Genomic DNA, 18935 nt, shown 5'->3' on the forward strand with positions numbered 1-18935 from the left:
AATCACGATGTAGATCGGTATTTCTTATGTACCAAGGTGCATTAACTATTTCACTAAGGACTTTGTTTTGGAACTTTTGGATGATTTCGGTATTTGTTTTCTTTCAAACAAATAAATCAGAGTTGTTACCAAGTAACCAATACATTTTTCTATATTTATATTTGTCGGTCACCAAAATTGCGGTATCATCAAAAGTAGCCATTATGGTGTGATTACTAACTGGAATATTCTTATCGTACCTTACTCTAAACAATCGGTCTGAGATGTACGATTTTAATGTTTCAAAATACTGCCTGGGAAGATCACTTTGCAGTTTGTACTCAAGTGCCTCATGCCAAACCTTGTCAAAAGCTTGAGCAACATCTAAGAAAATAGCTGAACACACTTGTTTTTCTTTTAATGCCTTTTCTATTACATCCGATATTCTATGAACTTGGTCTACCGTGGAATGTTTTTTTCTAAAGCCAAACTGATGGTTTGGGATTAACCTTCTTTCTTCTATGATTTTGCTAAGTCTCTTCAGAAGCAGTTTTTCAAAAACTTTTGCCATAATTTTTAAAAGGCATATTGGTCTGTAAGCCGTCACTTCTGTAGGTGGTTTACCTTGCTTTGGTATGACAATTACTTCAGCAATTTTGCAATGGTGCGGGACATACCGGTGCCTAAGGCATGCATTTATTATATATTGGAGTTTTATGAAGGCTTTCAATGGCATTTCTTTCATAAGGAGTAATTATATCGTAACCTGTGATTTTTTATTTGGTAGTTGATGTAAACACATACTTTTTATTTCATTAAGTCGCACAATTGGTATTTCACTTTCATCTATCTTATCAACAAACTGTAAGCTATTTTCAGCCGCATTTGATGAGTATGGCTTAAAAACATTCGCAGATGTTCAGCGAATAGGTTAGCCTTTTCTTTCGGGTTACCGATCCATTTCACATCTTAAGATTTCAAGGGCGAGTTTTGTAACTGCGGTCTTTTCAGGTGCTTGGCTGCTTTCCATAGCGAAAAATCGGTGTAAGCATCAGTCCTTAAATTCCTTAGGAATGTACTGAGTGAATCATTTTTGAATTTGTAAATCTTCTTTAAGATTGTTGCTTATACGGCTAAACGTTGTTTTAGCGTCTGGAAATCTAGAATTTTGCCATTTTCTTCGAGCTCTTCTTTTCTATATTATCAACTCTCTTATCTCTAAAGGATATTTTATTTCAAATTGTCTTCTATTAGAAAATGTTGGAGTACTTTTTTCAGCGGCCTGTTGCACATCAGCAACAAATTGTTCCACTTCAAGGTCAATTTGCTCGATTGTATCCACGCTAGATCTAAAATTTATAAAACTTAAAAGCCTTTCTCTCAAATCATTCCAGTTTGTTTTCTAATTTACAAGCTTTGGATTACTTTTTTCTAGTACTTCCGATTCACTTAGTGGTAGAATCACTGGAGTATTATCTGATGACAGGTCATAATTCTTCGACACTAATGTGATTTCGTTTGATTCTTTTACCTACGAAAAAGTCAATAACGTCTGGTATTAAGACCCCCTAACCATACGGTGTCAAAGGCCTTTTCCCAATTAACCAGAATAGCACATGTGCATTGTTGTTTTGATTTATTCCATTGGATATCAGAAACGAGCTTAGACGCAGCATGAATTGTGTCGTGACCCGCCTTGAACCCGAACTGTTTATCCGGAATTATTTTGCTGTCCGCAGCCCACTTAGTCAGAGCCCTATTGATGATTTTTTCGAAAACATTGCTGATGCTCGGAAGAACACTTATCGACCAAAGATTTGACGGGTTGGAGTTGTCCTTTCCTTTTTTTGGGAGAGGGTAAACCACAGCGGTCTCCCAATGCACTGGATAATATGCAAGAGTGAGTGTGGTGTAAATGTCAATTACTTCCATCAGTAAGTGTCTTGGTACAACGTTGGATATACCATCGACACATGATCTGACTTTTTATTTTGTATTGAATTGAAGATGAGCTGAAGCTCAACCTTCGTCACTCACAAGGGACTTGGTCCCATTTGCTCGGCGATTATGGCATTTGCCAAGGAGTCGTCATTGAACCGCATGAAACCGCGGTTCTCAGACCGCCAATGTGGGGTATCATTTCGGAGGTAAAAGTGATTGAGTAGGGCTCTGTTTTCCAGGTCGTGGTTGGGGCGAATGCTAACATTCACCTTGTACACTTGCTGGAAGGTAGCTCCCACCGCCTCCACTTTTTCCTTCGGATCTTCAATTATAAAAAAGTTATCGTCATGGATTGCTTCTTCTGGATCTATTTGCGCTGTCCCGAGTTCGTCCCTGTTCTCTTCAGTTCTTTGGAGTTGCAGACACGGAAGGTCATTATCGTTCTTTTTTCTGAATATCTTGTTGATTTTAGTTAACATACTAGGGTCACTGGAATTAACTGACCAGATCTTACGGTCCCAGTGCTTGTCAATTGAAAACCTGTAATTCCCCCTTATCAACAGATTGACATTTTTTATAGACGACTTCAGTGTCCTAACCTCCAAGTCGTGTGGGTCTGTACAAGTTTTTGAGTCTTGTCAGTAAGCGACTCTTGTGCTTACGTAGTGTGTCAATAGTCGCGTTTCTGTAATCGTCCATTTGGTCCCGTTGTTTGTTGTAAATGTTGGTCAATTTCTGTATTTGTCAGGTTTCTGTTGTTTGGTGGGGCTATGTCACTCGAACAAAGTTCTCACACTAGGGCATTGGTGTAACGAGGCCAACGCATCTTACTGTAATTGTAAGGTTGCGTTGCAACGTATTTCTTTAACTCCACGCGTTCATTTGAAATCTGCATTACAGCAGCCAGTCCGCAGTGATCACTGTCGTACTCGACTGTCTGTAAGCAGTTTCGAGGGTGATTACCCACCTTCGTAAGCCGGAATCATATACATCCGCTTCCCTTGAGTGAGAGAGATGCATGAAACGCAAACTTCTAGCGTCTTGAGCTTTCGCAATTCAGTGTTGTATATGACTTTATAATTAATGCCTTTTCGTATAAAGAAAACGACACCGCTTTCTTGAGTGCAGTTGGGCCGGTCTCTTCTTACGATATTGTAATTTTTATGAGTCAATTTGTGTTGGTGGTTTAGCTTGGTTTCGCTATCCATAAACACATCGGGACTGAAGTCTTTCAACAATTGGAACATATTGGCTCTTTGTTCAAACCTAATCAGTGAATTTACATTCACACCTAGGACTTTTAGGCGCGTTCTCGACAGCGCACCCATTATGGTCCAAATTGCGCCAGGCAACAAAGAGATCTACCATTGTGCCTTGATCTTTTATCTGACTTTGTAGCCCTGTTGGTTGACCTTGAATGCTCAACAACACGGCTTAGGCACAAGGGCCGTGGTGGCAACCGTTCGTATAGCCTGTCTCGTGTTCCCATTCCCTGATACCATTTGGACGTAAGAGAATTTGGGATCCACGAATTTTTGTGTGGAAGCCTGTCGAGCTGTTCGACTTCTTTCGGCTTTTTGATTGCCTGTTTTTGTTTTATTTGTTAGACCTTAGGGAAACCCTTAGAGTTAGCTTGGTTTCCATAAAGAACATACTTGAGCTGTGTCAAATCTTTAACCCGCTCATTCCCCAGCTTGAAATCTCCTTCGCTGTGGGTTTCTGAGCACTTGACACAGCGCAACTGCATTACAGTCCAACGCACTAACCATCAAAACACGAGTACAACAGTCTTTTGGATAGTATAAATCCCTCGAACAAAACCGCAATGTTTCATGCCTTTCGGTGTTTTATAGATGCTTTTCCATACAATGTATTGTTGAACAAGCCAGTGGCATTCTCCAGCTCAAACAATTCAGCATTTCTATGAATTATCAGTTTATTATTGAGCTCAAATTCGGACGTATTATAGAGATTCTTTTTTTAACCGGACTTCGAGAATGTGGAATGCTTTAGCCAACTTTGTCTTCACCTTCCATTTTGATATTCAAAACATTAAGACCAATGTGCACCGGTAACTCCTCTTAAATCCCTCCCTATTTTCCTAAGCTCGCACTGTGTTTCACCTTTAAACATAATAAGGGTAGTAACAACCCCCTTAGTGTATGTAAATTATAAAAAAGCATCAGTTAAAAATACTTTTATTTAGAAATCGGAATGCAAAAATAAAAAACCCAGAATCATCTTTCCTTGCTTTACTCACTCAAAATTCAATGATAAGTTAAAATTAAAAGGTTCCTTAGTTTATTTTCTTTTCTTTTTTTCTGACCATTTCCTTAAGTTTTGTTAAAAGAAGTCTCAAGGCTTTAATCAAAATTTTATCTGCAATCTGCAAAGGATATATGAAATATCGATTTCAATGCCGTCCGAACCTTTTGATATATAGATTTACAAATGTATGTACCTCTACAATAGTATATAAGAAACTTTCAAAACCTCCTACAGCCCAGCAGGTGCCCCTTATCTCAGTGCAAAAGGCAGCCGGGTAATTAAAACTTCCATCACGAAATCAATTACAAACGATTGTAATGCTTCGGTCTCTGGGCATCTCTCACAGCTTTTCGAAGAACAAAATAAATACTCGTCAAGGATGGCTGATGGTGAGTGTTCTCTCTGAAACCAGAACTACTCCAAGTTGATAATATCGATTGCTAGCAATCAACCGAAAAGTTGATATAAATACATCCATAGTACCATTCATATAACATGAAGGTACATAGGATAGGGCATTTTCTTTTTGTAAAGGATATTGGATTGGATTCTCCTACTTCCATCCCCATCAAAATATATACAATCAATATGGGCATGAGGAAAAGATGTTCCATCAGAGACGGGAAATACCCTTCAACGTCAAGCTGCTGCGGCTATTTCTGATGCTTGAACTCCTCAAACCCAGACCCAGCAGCCTCAGCCATCCATATCCATACCACAGCCATAGCCCAGCCAAGTCAACCGAATCCTTTTCCTATACTAATGCGAAAAGGAGAACACCTCTCGAAACATTTGGCAGTTATTGCCACCAAGAAAAATGTAATCTCTTTGAAAATCCCATTTCTGGGCTGATGGAAGAAAATGACATTTTGCGGTTATAATATTTGCAAACATTAAAAAACCACCAAAGTGAAAGGTCGTAAATGTTTATGAGACATGACGCGTACGCATATTCAATTCGGGTGTCATGTTTTTTGGCACATCAAAATATCAGCATCATGAAAACGAAGGTGTCAGTTGGCAGTTGGCAGTTGTTGGCATACTTTTTTCAAAATTATGTTTTTTTTTGTTTTGTTTTTGAGAATTGTTATTTTATGCATAGGTCGTTGGTAGCAATAAAAGTGTGTGTAGAACAAGCACTTCAAAAATTGCCTTAAAGAAACATTTGAATAAACCAACACAACACACGCATTAATGACATTTAGTGGGTTTTGGGATGGCTGCAAGTAATGGTTGGGCTTGCGAGGAAAGCAATTTGTTTGAATTTATCACAGTTAATAAAAGAGAGACGAGTTGTAAAGTGAATGAATTTTAATTTGACATAAGAAAAATAAGAAAATATTTAATGTAAATTTAAGCAGCTAAAGTGCAATATAGAATGATGAAATTTTGTCCAGGATTTAATTTATTAGAGCTTTGCATCTGCGGCGAAACAGTTCTTCTTCAAAATAGTGAATTTTACTTTTATAACTAGCGAACACTAAAAGGGTTTTGTAGCCCTTTAATATGCCAAAGACATAGTGTGGGCATAGGAAAAGACGGAAGGGTTTTATAGGAGGTGGCGGTGTGCATTGATTTTGAATTACTGAACATTGCAACGATAAAGCAAGATAGAGCGTGGCAAGGCATTCCACATTCGCGTAGTACGGCTACAAAAATGAATCTCTGTACTTTATAGTACGGCCGAAGTTGGCCTCAAGGGTAAACTGATGGGTATTTCTAGAAGCGCTGGTAGTACGGTTAAATTGTTTTAAGGGAGGAATGCAGGCTATTTCACTAGAGCATAGGTAGAAATGGCGATCTCAAGGCAACCTTGCCTGAGATCCAATTAGCGCTGTAGTGCGTCATTTTGATACCAAAAACTCGTTTGACCTTTGATTGAAAGAGATAGATTTATAGAGAAGATTCATAGCGATTATGTTAGAGCCATTATGTCGCATGGATAGACAGATAGCTCATCAAGTTCGTGAAAGAATGCTTTTCCAAAGTATTTCATCCTAGTGTTTGCCAAAGCAGGACATTTGCAGAGGAAATGGATTATCCTTTCACTTTTTTTTTGGTCACTACAGCTACGGCAAAAGGTGTTGTAAGAGATACCCAACTTTTCTGCATGAACTCCTATAGGCCAATGTCCGGTACAAACCACAACAATCCTGGCCATGTCTTGCCTTGGAATGCATAGAAGATCGTTTGTACGGGTTTTATTATAGGTGGGCCACATCTTCCTAGATATAATGCAGTTGGGTAAATTGCTCCACCTTCCCCACCTTTACCCTTCATAGCACCAAGAGGAATGTTAACCATTTCCGCAAGTGAGCTATGAAGGGCCGATCCTTGCCTGGCTAGCTCGTCAGCCCGTTCATTTCCCACGATAACACTATGGCCTGGAACCCAGATCAGGGTGACGCCGAGGCTCGCAAGCTCATAGCTACATTGCTGGACCAATTAAGATGAGGATATGGCCGAGGTCATGGCTTTGACAGCTGCCTGACTGTCTGTAAAAATAGCCGCATTTCGGTTTTGGTTTGGGTTTTGTTTAAGTATCTTACATGCCTCCCTTATTGCCACCAGTTCAGCCTGAAAAACGCTAGCAAAGTCAGGAAGCCTAAGGAATTTAGCTACATTTAGGGATTCAGAAAATATCTCAGTAAAGATGGTTGTGTCGAAACCTATCGAAACGATTTCATCCTCCCAATCTTCTCTGGATGGCAAAATAACCTTAAAACTCTTACTAAGGCTCAAAGTAGGAGTGCAGTAGTCAGTGTCTACCGAGATAATATCTGAGGGAATCAATTTCGTTGTGTTGCTGTGACCATAAGGTTCTGACAACCAGCTGTTTGATTCCTTCAGCCTAATAGCGCTGCAGGGAACTATGTATTTAATAAAAATGTCGATTGGTAGAAGATCCAAAATAACGTTTAAGGCGTCCGTTGGGCAAGTACGCATGGCCCCTGTGGTGCCCACGCAAGCTGTTCTCTGAACCTTCTTTAGCTTGTCAATATTATAGGCTTTGCTAAGAGTAGGCCACCACACAATCGAATCATATGTTAAGATTGGAAGAACTACGGCTGTGTACGTCCATAAAATCATCTTCGACTGAAGTCCCCACTTTTTACCGAAAGTTTTGCTGCATTCGTAAAAGCAACACAGGCCTTCTAAACCCGTACTTCAATATTTAGTTTCCAGTTTAGTTTAAAGTCGAGTACAATTCCCAAATATTTTCCAATGGAAGACAATGATGGATTTGACCGTTGAGTCGAGGTAGCGTGAAGGGCGGTACTTTAGTTTTGGTGGTAAAGAGCAACAGTTCAGTTTTACTTTGGTTAACTCCTAGTCCACAACTCGTGGCAAAGTTGCTAACTTTCTTCAAAGCTGACTCCGTGATTTCACTAATCACAGAGGTGTACTTTCCTGACACCAATAGCACTAAATCATCCGCATAGGCGACCGCCTTCACTCTACATCTATCTAGTTTAACGAGAATTGCATCCATGACCAGAAGCCATAGAAGAGGCAAAAGGACACCACCCTAGGGTGTTCCCCTACTCACTTGTTTTGTTGCGATTGTCAGTAGAGCATAGTCCGTAAAAAAATCGTAACACAAGAAACTTTACGACGATGTTCGAGTGACGGAATCGAATTAATGATGTTCATGTCAACAATCATTTTAAAAGCTCTTCTTTGAATACTGTCAAAGAGGCTTAAATAAGTTACAAGAGAGTTATGTTCAAGTTTCGGACGTATACAAGTTTTGTAGATTGGAGCCAGATCAGATGGAGAGAAAAATTTCTTGCAACGTCTCAAGAAACATAGACACCTTGATGCATTTTTGGCGACATCACGTATGTGATCGCTCCACAAAAGATGGTAGCTGATGCAAATTTCAAGGCTGTCTAAATTTTCAGTTTCGTTGATGGAAGTTCCACTCATAGATAATGATAAAAAGGGTATATCTCGCTTGAACGATACAAGACAGCATTGGGTTTTCGAAGCATTAAAATCCACACGGTTTTTTATTACCCATTGTACAATGCTGTGTAGGTCGGAATTTAATGAGCTAATCATATTTTGCCGTTGCATTCCACATCCGAAGAGGAGGGTTGATAGTCTGGAAACGAATATGAAAAGCTTAGAGTGCCATCGTCAGCAAAACAATGTATTTGATTAGAAGTAGCAGACAGGAGATAATTTATAAATTTGAGGAATAGTGTTGGAGACAAAACGGAGCCCTGGGCCACACCGGCATTTATTTTATGGGTTTCGGACTTGAGTCCGTCCAAAACAATTTGAATTGAGCGGTTCGAAAGAAAATTTCTTTTCCAACGAAGAAAAGGTTCGTCGGTACCGAAAGCACGCATTTTCGATAAAAGAGCTGGATGCCAGACTTTACCAAATGCCTTTAAAATGTCAAGTGCAATAATCATACTTTCTGCAAAACGATGTAAAGATTTGTTCCACTTTTCGGTGAGAAAAACCATGAGATCACCAATGGACCTATTGCTACGAAAACCGAATTGTCGGTCATTAAGAAGCTTCCGTTTCTCAAGATATTTCTTAAGCTGATAATTACCTCTCAGGACCAGTGGATTTATGAATGTGGAGATCTTAAAGAACTCTCACCACACTACGAGTACGAAAATATATTGGTCCCATAGAATCATTTTAGCGTTCAAGAGCTGAGGGACCTATGACGCTATCTTGTAAGTTGGAATTTTCGTCGAACTGCCTTGCAAACAAGTTAGCTTTATCAATAGAGCTAACTGAGGGAGTGTAATTGACAAGAAGCGTAGAAACCAAGGAAAAGGAAGAGGAAGAATTCCTCATGTTTTCCTTTCCGGTTCGTCTTAGATCACATGTCCACTCGATAACAAAGCTCGGTACTTTATTTTTGTCACATAATCTGATTCGAGGAATAACCAAGTGATCATCTTTTTCGATGATAAAGAGTTTTTCAATAAAAGGTTTCATTTTTAATAGTCCGGTATTTGGTAAGTTATCAAGTTCCGAACTGTCAACTACTGACATTGTTAAAATTTACTACAGAAATTGGGAAAACATTATAGTCTCTTTTTTAAAAAAAAAAAAGAGGCTAGGATGCGACCCAAACTGATAACTTAACATCCCGTCTGTCGATTTGTCTTGCTTTAAAGTTTGTCAATAAGTACTCGTATCAATTTTTACCAAATTTGCGTATACTATTTTTTGTAGATTCTGACAAAAACGAACTGTTGGATTTTTATTTAAAAATTACTGAATATTGAAAACAATATTTTCTGTGAAATAAATAAGTTTGAAGCCAATATTTTTAATTTTTGAAAAGCTATTTGAGTCGAAAGAAAATGTTTCCAAGTTTTAGTATTATTTTTTTTTTTTTTAGTGTATTATTTTATGTAAAACATATAATATTTTATGTCATTTCGATTTTTTTCAAAATTTTACTGAATGTTAACAACAATATTTTTTGAAAGATAAAATTGGTTTAAAGCCAATATCTACAATTTTTGAAAAGATATTTGAGTCGAAAATCAATTTTTACCAACTTTTATTAATTTTTTTTTCTAAGGTTTTTATTTTTTGTAAAAAAAAGTATCAATTCGATTTTTCTCAACATTTTTCAAAAGCTGAAAACAATATTTCTTATAAGATAAAATAAGTTTGAACCCAATATTTCAAGTTTTTGAAAAGATATTTGAATCGATATTAAATTTTTACCAACTTTGAGTAATGTTCTTTTTTTTAGATTTTTATTTCTTGTAAAAAAAAACTGTCAGTTCGATTTTTCTCAAAATTTTATCAGATGTCAAAAATATTATTCTTCGTTGCACAAAATTGTTTTGAAGATGAAAAAAAGATGGTGAAAATTTTTTTTTTTCAGTTTTTTTGATTTAAAAAAAAACGTTAAATAGATTTTTTTTCAAAAAATATACTTCTTTGATATCACGTTTTAATAAATTGTATAAAATTTAATTCAAGTCTCTAGCACTTTTGGTTCGTAAGATATTTAGGGTAAAAAAACCACCCACACAATTTTCTTGAGAGCCCTTTCTGCCTTATTATCTGTATATCAAAATTTATTTGAAGTCGATATCTCTTCTGGTTCTTGAGCTATGGATGACGAAAAAAACGTCGCGAACGTGTGGACGTACGAGCGTATGTACACACGCACGTACAGACATCTTTCTAAAAATCTTTTATTTCGACTCTAGGGACCTTGAAACGTCGAGAAATGTCAACATTTTCAATTTGACAAATCGGACTTCCTATGGGAAGTTAAAAACGGAAATACTTTAACATCGTCATAAAAAATCTGCTAATGGATAAATTTAAGCTCTTGGGACAAGTACATGATAATGGAAGTATTAATTCGTGCTAGTTCTTAAGGCTTTTAAAGTTCAATTTACACAAGTCCAGTTTCCTGCTATTTTTCTAAAAGAATGTTCCTCTTTTGTTTTAATTCCTCGATCTTAAATTTGTAATTTATCCTTATCTTGAAGAACATTTCTGAAAATATACAAAACACCTTTAAAAACTCCAATTCACAAAAAGTGACCGAAAGGGGAGATGATAAACTATAGATCAATTACCAAACTTTCTGATATCCAAAACATATTTTAAAGCTTTCTATAAGAAATTCTCAGCTTCCGTTGCAGTTCTCTAACTACCCAAGCAGAAACGATCCTTGTAGAGTTCGTTTCATTCAATTTAATAGCTTAAAAATCAGGAATGTAGTTGATATGCTCCCACTAACTTCAGCAAAGTATTTGACAAAATTTCTTATGGTCTTATAGTTTTCAAACTCTCTTCCTAACAGTTTTGAACCCCCTGAGAATATTTTGTCCGATTTATAGACGTACATTTTAATACTATTCTAGCCACTTCTGGTGTCCCCCAAGGTAGCCATTCAGGCCCTCACCTCTTTATTTTTAAAATTAACAACAATGACATGATCATCAAACATTATCAAATTTGCCTTTACGCTGCTGATACGAAAGTTTTCAAAATCCCATGAAGATATATCTTTCCTCCAAATAGATCTCAACAATTTTGTAATCGTATGTACCAAAAAGTTCTTAGAGCTCAAAATTAGCAAATGGCAGACAGTGCTTTTCATGTAAACACATTAAAGCACTTCTCCGTCACGTCATTACTATCATATCAATTTTTAACACAAGGACGATTTCTTCGATTTGCATTCAATAACTCTATTGGAAAAACAGCTATATCTTACCTCCTTATTGTGATCGCCTCCTGCCTCTATCTGGTAAACCTCAACTCATAACATGTTCTCTCTATCTCTCTGGTTCAGTTAACAGCTCCTTTTTTATAACTCGATTTCTTTTTACGGGAAACACCCGCCTCTTCTATTTCACAACACAAGAATTCGAACCCAAATTCATTTGATTTCAACATCAGCACCTTTAACCTTAAACTCATTTTGACCCAACATTTAAGCTTAGGTTTAAGTTATGCTTATAAATTGATTGAAGCAAAAAAATGGGGGCTAGGCCAGGCCTCCTGTAAAAATTAAAATTTACAACAAATTCCTGCAGGTTTTCATTGAAAAATAATAAGGCACATCTCCACGTGAGAGACTAAGAAGTTGTTGTATTTGGATCCGGAAAAATCCAAAAATGATTGTTAAAAAGGCTCTCCATCCTCAACATGGAACTGTATGGTGCGCTTTTATAAAGAGATTTATCCTTAAGTTTAAAATAATTATATTTAAAAATAAAAATAAAAATATTGATTTCAAACTAACGCACTTCTAAGAATATTTCTCAAAAATGTGTCAACTTCAACATAAACCAAATTAAAATCTGTCCAAAAGCTAAATAGAAAAAACTATTTCTAAAATTTCAAAACTTTTGACAGTTAATAATCACATCTCTATGCGTCATGCTGAATTAACTTCCGTCTTTCTAACAACCTTTCTCAAACCCTAAATAATCAAATCCCAATTCAAACCATCATGTAAGCTTTTCTAACAAGCAATAAACAATTAAGGCTCCCTGTAGACTTAACACACAAAATGCCATTGTTATTATAGACATAATAGCAAGACGACCTGAAGCACTCAAAAGACTAAACTTTTAAATGTGTGACATTTATTTTTATTACTACAAGAAGATTTGCTGCCAGTTAAACGGTACAAAAATAACCTAATGTCTCGTCATGTCTGCCATCCTCTTGGGGTGCCAAAGGAATGCCACCCTCTAACGATAACCTTGTCTTGAATTCATATCCCTTTTTGACAATCACACGTTTCAAACATCTCTTCTGTCAGACAGGATATCACATATCCTTTTTTTTAACAGAGATCAAAAAACAGAATGCCATATAGAACACACTATGGGATACTTTGAGGTCCCCACATACTTCCGGGAGATAAACATACGAAAACACTTAACGGTTAACCAAGGTATTTTTTTTTTCTTATTGTTGCTACTTCTATTCTTACAAGTTAACCGTTTTTTTGTGTGTTGTTTTGTTTTCTTTTCTTCATTGTTATCCAATGCTCCAGAATATCAAAAGGGGTGGCAAGGCTCACACGACCTCTATACTGGAGAATGTTTGTCTAGGCCGGTTGCTTGTCCTTCTGGTATATTAAACAACCATGCATTGCTTCCTGCTCCAAAATAATTTGCTAAGGGGGGAAACTTTGTTGGTTTTTAAGTATTCTTATGGATGGAAAATGATGGTAGGTTTACCTTCTACATACAATGATTTAACCCTTGTGGCGGTATTTGAATCACAATATTATGTTTTGTTCTTTTATTTTGTTTCTACCACAAAAATAGGGTTTTTCACGGTCGCTTGTTGATATATTGTTGGTCTTTTTAAAAAAGGAAACAAAAAGTAATGGCCAGCAAGTGTAATGTCAATTCCTTTGAATTTAATATTTTTAAATGGAAATCTTTTGGGAGTTAATAAGTTTGAATGCTAATTGGGAAAAAGAAATTTGATATGAAATAAAAAATATATTTATATTTATATTTTTTAAAAAAGGACATTTTTTCAGGAGTGGTGTTAGTCCAATATCCAAATTTTGTCTCTCATCGTTCAATTTTTCTATCACTTAAATTTTCCTTTCTTTTGTGAAGATGTGTAAGAAGTTGAAGGAAGAAGAAATTTGGAGGAAGGCCTAGACGGGTATGGTTTAGAGATTTTAAAGCAATTCTAGAAACTTAAAGCCAAATCTAGAGATTTAGAGGAAGACCTCGAGATTTAAGGTCGGTGTACAAATTTGAAAACAGGTCACACTGAATGTTTATGCTTATTTTACACATCAAACTAATGCTTCGCTTTTAATTTTGACAAGGTAGTAGCGTTTTTATAGGATTTTATTCTTACATTACATTACATTACATTACATTACATTACATTACATTACATTACATTACATTACATTACATTACATTACATTACATTACATTACATTACACACTACTCAGCATATAAATGTACAGAGTAGAGAACACAGCACCTTGAGCGACAAGATTATATAAGGTGGTAACAACACATGACATTCAAACAAGACAGAAGGACAGAAAAGAAAGAACGGTCACCCATCTGTCAAGTAACCACGCTTACTGATGGTGGATTTCGGTGATTGATGGGAACCCCCCGGGCTATGGATTTTCTGGGGACCCGTAAAATTGTAAGCAATGAGAAGAGTATTTTTTTGTAATGTACTCTATTAACATCATCAACATACCTATTACCACTTATTTTTAGGGGCCCGAAAATTTAAAATCATTCATGCTTTCGCAATCGGGCCCCTGTTTGCATGTTATCTAAAAATCTATCAGTCACAAGCTTGCCTATCTGGGCCCCTAATTATTATTAGGGTACATTGTTAATATTAAATGGAAAAATTGGGCTACTCTGAACTATTGAATGAAAGTTATACTACATTGTTTTTCTTTTCTTAATAATTTTTAAGGTACATTTCAAATTTATTTTATTTTAAAAATTGTTAAAGTCAAAATAAGGGGCCTGGAAAACTTAAACGAAACACAAATATTTGTTTCGGTTTCTGTTTTTATAAAGTTTCTTTTCTTCTATTTTTGTATCTGCTGTAAACGAAATTTTTGAAACGGTTTCGGGGGCCGGAAAATCCCACGCAAACGTTTTTCAATTGTGGTGTGGTGTTGAAAATTATTCCACCGTAATACCGACCCGACGGACTGAACATAATCCCGATTATTTTTAAACAATATTGGATTTCCGAATCCAGCTCGATGAGGTGAATATTTTATTAATCAAGGTGATCAATAAAATTGAAATGAAATTGATATCAAAATGATATCGAAATACGACGAGGTGAATTTCTCCAAGTCGTATTGATTATAGTGGGCGCCAGGAAACTTTTTACTGGAAGTTTACCAAAACTAGTAGCTGAAAAATTTGTCTTCAAATAAACTCACGAAATAAAAGAAAGGTTTTATTTTCCAGAAAGGAAATTTAAATTATGTTTTATTGCCTGGAAAACCAAAGCCGGGATTTAAAACCAGGATCTTTTATAAAAGAGAAAGATACAAATTGAATTATTGAGATTGACAGAAGGTCAATTCTTGATAAATGTAAAAAAAAATCAAAAAGCGCTAAGCTCGTCTCGTAATATCAGGAAATTAATACTTCGACTCGAAGGTCAAAAGGACAAATTTGAAACAAATGAACACTAGAAAAAGCAATATTCTTAGAAACAACAACAACACTATACTTAGCTTCTTTTTGACTTCCTCCAACAGCTATCTTAGTCCTTCCTCAACTTTTCTCCACGGCAGAACAAAACAAAATCCTTAACTCAATAGAAACTTAAAGAAAAACTATCGTTCGAAACAAAATTACTTTATGTAGGTCTTTTCAAAAAAAAATTCCTTCACACAATTTTTCTTTCGTCAAAAGGCTTTCGGGGCAATTCAAAAAGTGGCCATCATCATGGCGAGCTTGACCCTTCCGGCTACTTGCCCTCAGGCAATCCTCTCGGACCTTTGGCGTGGTGATAGATCTGTCTCGGTCCCGCAACTTCCTCCATCCATAAGATTGGGGTGTGCGACCGAGAAGTCAGATATCTTTCATCGCACGAGTTACATATGATATAGCAGCAACTACAATTCAAGTGCAGCGTCGGCAATGAAGGGTCAACAGCACTTCCAACCAATAAGTGCGGCATCAGCAATAAAGGGTCAACAGCTCAATCACCCACTAAATGCAACGTCAGCATTAAAAGACTATAAAAGCAAAGGCATAACCGATCAGAGGAGTCCAATAATACGTATGTAACCCCAATGATCGCAGCGACGCTTGGACGGCGGATCATTCTGGTTTCTTATTAGTTTGTTGCATTTAGTATAAATTAATAAAGCGTAAGAGGCCTGTGGCCCAATAAAAAAAAATAAATAAAAAGTTTTTTTTTTCTTTCTGCGGCCACATAAAACGTAAATCACGCGATCTCTTTAACGAGGTGATGCGATCACCCAGTAGCTCAATGAGTGAGTTCAGCTCTTCACTTTCGAACCCATTCCAGCCAAGCCTTTCTGGAATAATCGTGTGGAATTCCTCGCATTACCGAGTACCTACACGCGCTAGATTTTGGTTGAGGAAAAACTACTTATGTCGTATTGAAGGAAGTCGATAGTCAAGTCTATAATTAAAATAAAAGTTATCAAGATATTCTTGGAGTACACCCTCGGCCATACTAAGTTAATGTTGGTGTGACTTTACTACACACATTGTTGGGCATGGGTATCGTCTTCATGCCTTGATGATCTTGTTCAACCAATATGCGGGTCAACCGTCACACATTTCGTTGTTGTGGAATCCTTTCGCACACTTTGGTGATACCTGTTAAATTTGCTTTCCCAAAATGCAAGGATAGCAGGTCACTGGCTGATGGTCCAGGTTTCTACTAGACCCTTCTAGAATTTTGGGGCCGTCGTAAGAATTCGTCAAGGGTGGTTCGCAACAATGGAGGTGAAACTTGTTGTGGTAAAATTTACGGCAACAGTCGTTTCTCTAATATTAATTAATTAATAATTTAAATAAGTAGTTTACTGAAGATTTGAAGGCTATCAAATCACTTTAAAGTGTGGTGTTGTTCAAAAGTGTTTCAACTTGTTTAACAGCAGTGTCCAACGTTGGGAAATTCTTTAAAAAAATTTGTCCGGATCCCTTCACCAACTTTCCGATGCAAGATGGTCAGCTTGAATTGAGGCAGTAAAACCATTTGCAAATCATCTGAAAAACCTTAGAACATCATTAGAAGCCTTTAGTGATATTAATTTAACTGCTGAAGCTCGAAGAGAGGTAAATGGAGTTTTAAAATATATGCATAAATTTGAATGCGTCCTAATGTCTTCGATTTGGTACAAGGTTCTTAGCGCTATAAATGAAAGAAGTATCATTTTGTCAATCCAGAAACATGACTTTTGCAGTTGAAATTCGAAATCTCGACAACTTGATATCGGATTTGAACGTTGTTCGAAACGGGTGGCATCAAATTTTATCTGAATGCAAAGTAGTTGTTAATGGATTCGGGGATGTTCCAGAATCGTTAACATCGAACCGAAAAAAAGAAAAGAAAGAAACATTTTGTAGAAAATGGGGGAGCCGGAGAGAAACACCTTTTACGTCATAGTTAATTCAATTATATCTGGAATTTTTCGTCGGTTCAATACGATGAAGAATTTGACTGATAGATTTTCATTTCATGGTAGTTTTCAACAAGGGACGAAATTGAGATAAGAAACTCCGCTACAATGTTCATCCAAAAGTATATTTCGCATGTGTCTCAAAAGTTTGAAGACGAAATAATTCATCTGAAACTCATTTGTGAAGCCAATTTTCAAGCAGATCATCTTTAGTTCTATTTATTCCCAAAACTTCGAGACAATTTTGTGTGTTTTCTACCATACCTGTAACCGTAGCTAGTGCCAAACGTTCATTTAGCGTCCTTGCCATAACAAAGAATTTTCATCTTGCTACACTATGCACCGAAGCATATCAAATTGAAAAGTAGAACGTATATTAATAAGCTCTAACTTACTTACCTACTTAAGGTGGCGCTACAGTCCGGGGCGGACCTTGGCCTCAACCAACATGCGTCTCCAATTTCGAACGCCAAATTGGTTGAGGGCCTCTCCCACCTGGGTGAGCCAGGTCTTCCTCTACTGCGCCGTCCCTCGGGATTGGATTTGAAGACCTTCCGGCCTGGAGCGTTGATGTCCATTCGCTCTACATGACCTAGCCATCTAAGCCGTTGGACTTTAATTCTGCTAACTAGGTCAGTGTCGCTGTACAGCCCGTACAGTTTGTCGTTATATCCTCTCCTCCATTCTCCACCTATGCGTACGGGACCAAAAACCACCCGAAGAATTTTTCTCTCGAAGCATCCTAAGACGCTCTCATCTTTCTTTGACAGGTCCAGGCCTCAGCGCCATAAATGAAAACCGGGATGTTAAGTGTCTTATAGATGGTGATTTTAGATGCTCGAGAGAGAACTTTACTTCTCAATTGCCTTCTAGGTGTCGTTGTCTATGTTGATAGCGGTGTCTAGGTAGACAAAGTCCTTAACTACCTCAAAGTATAGGTGTCCATGCTGACGTTTTGTCCAAGGTGTCGTTGTTCAGTGTCCTTTTTTGATGACAGCATATACTTGCTCTTGCCCTCATTGACCACTAAACCCATCTTCTTCGCTTCCGTCGCAATGCTCAAAAACGCTCCACTGACATCACGCTTTGATGTTCCAATTATGTCAATATCATCTGCGTATTCGAGTAATTGGATGGACCTTTGGAAGATTGTGCCTCTAGTTTTGACGGTTGAGTTTGGCACAATTCTTTCCAGAACAATGTTGAAGAAGTCGCATGACAGTGCATCGCCTTGTCTAAAAACTTTTTTGACATCGAATGCATCGGTAAGATCTTTTCCGACCTTGATAGAGAAGCGTGCATTCTCCATCGTCATTCTGCACAAACTAATAAGTTTGACAGGGATGCCAAAACTAGACATTACTCTGTTGAGCTCTGCCCTATAGATGCTTTCATACGCGGCTTCAAATTCGATAAAGAGGTGGTAGGTATCGATTTGAAGTTCCTGGTTTTTTTCCAAGATCTGCCGTAGTGGACTTTCCTGGTCTGATGCCACACTGATAAGGACCTTTCAGGTTGTTGACGAACGGCTTCAGACGTTCACATAATACGGCACAAACTATCTTATATGCAATGTTAAGGAGACTAATGCCTCTGTAGTTGGCGCAATTTAGAGGGTCTCCTTTTTCAAACTATGCCGAGATTTCACTCATCGGGCATGCTTTCTTCCGACCATACTTTGCACATGAATTGGTGCATGCTCCGTACCAAGTCATCGCCTGCTGCTTTATATAGTTCGGCAGCGATGCCGTCAGCTACAGCAGCTTTGTTTGACTTCAGTTTAGATATTATAGCTATTTTCACTTCGTCAAGGTCAAGTAGGAGGAATTGTTGATCTGCGTCGCCTATGTTGAGTGGTTCTCTCTTACAGTTATATAATTTGGAGAAGTGATCTTTCCATATTCTCAGCATCGACTGCGGTTCTACTACGATGTTCCTCTGATCGTCCTTACAGGCTTCAGTTCGTTGCTGGTACCCTTGGGAGGTGACACCCTCTATCTCCTCGATCGCGCGCTTCTCATGCTCTCTTTTTTTCCATCTAAGAAGCCCGTGTTCCTCTCTCCACTTCTACTCGTAGAGCTAGCGAGTAGCTCT

This window comes from Eupeodes corollae, chromosome 2 (assembly GCF_945859685.1).
Source record: "Eupeodes corollae chromosome 2, idEupCoro1.1, whole genome shotgun sequence".
NCBI classification, from domain to species: Eukaryota; Metazoa; Arthropoda; class Insecta; order Diptera; family Syrphidae; genus Eupeodes; species Eupeodes corollae.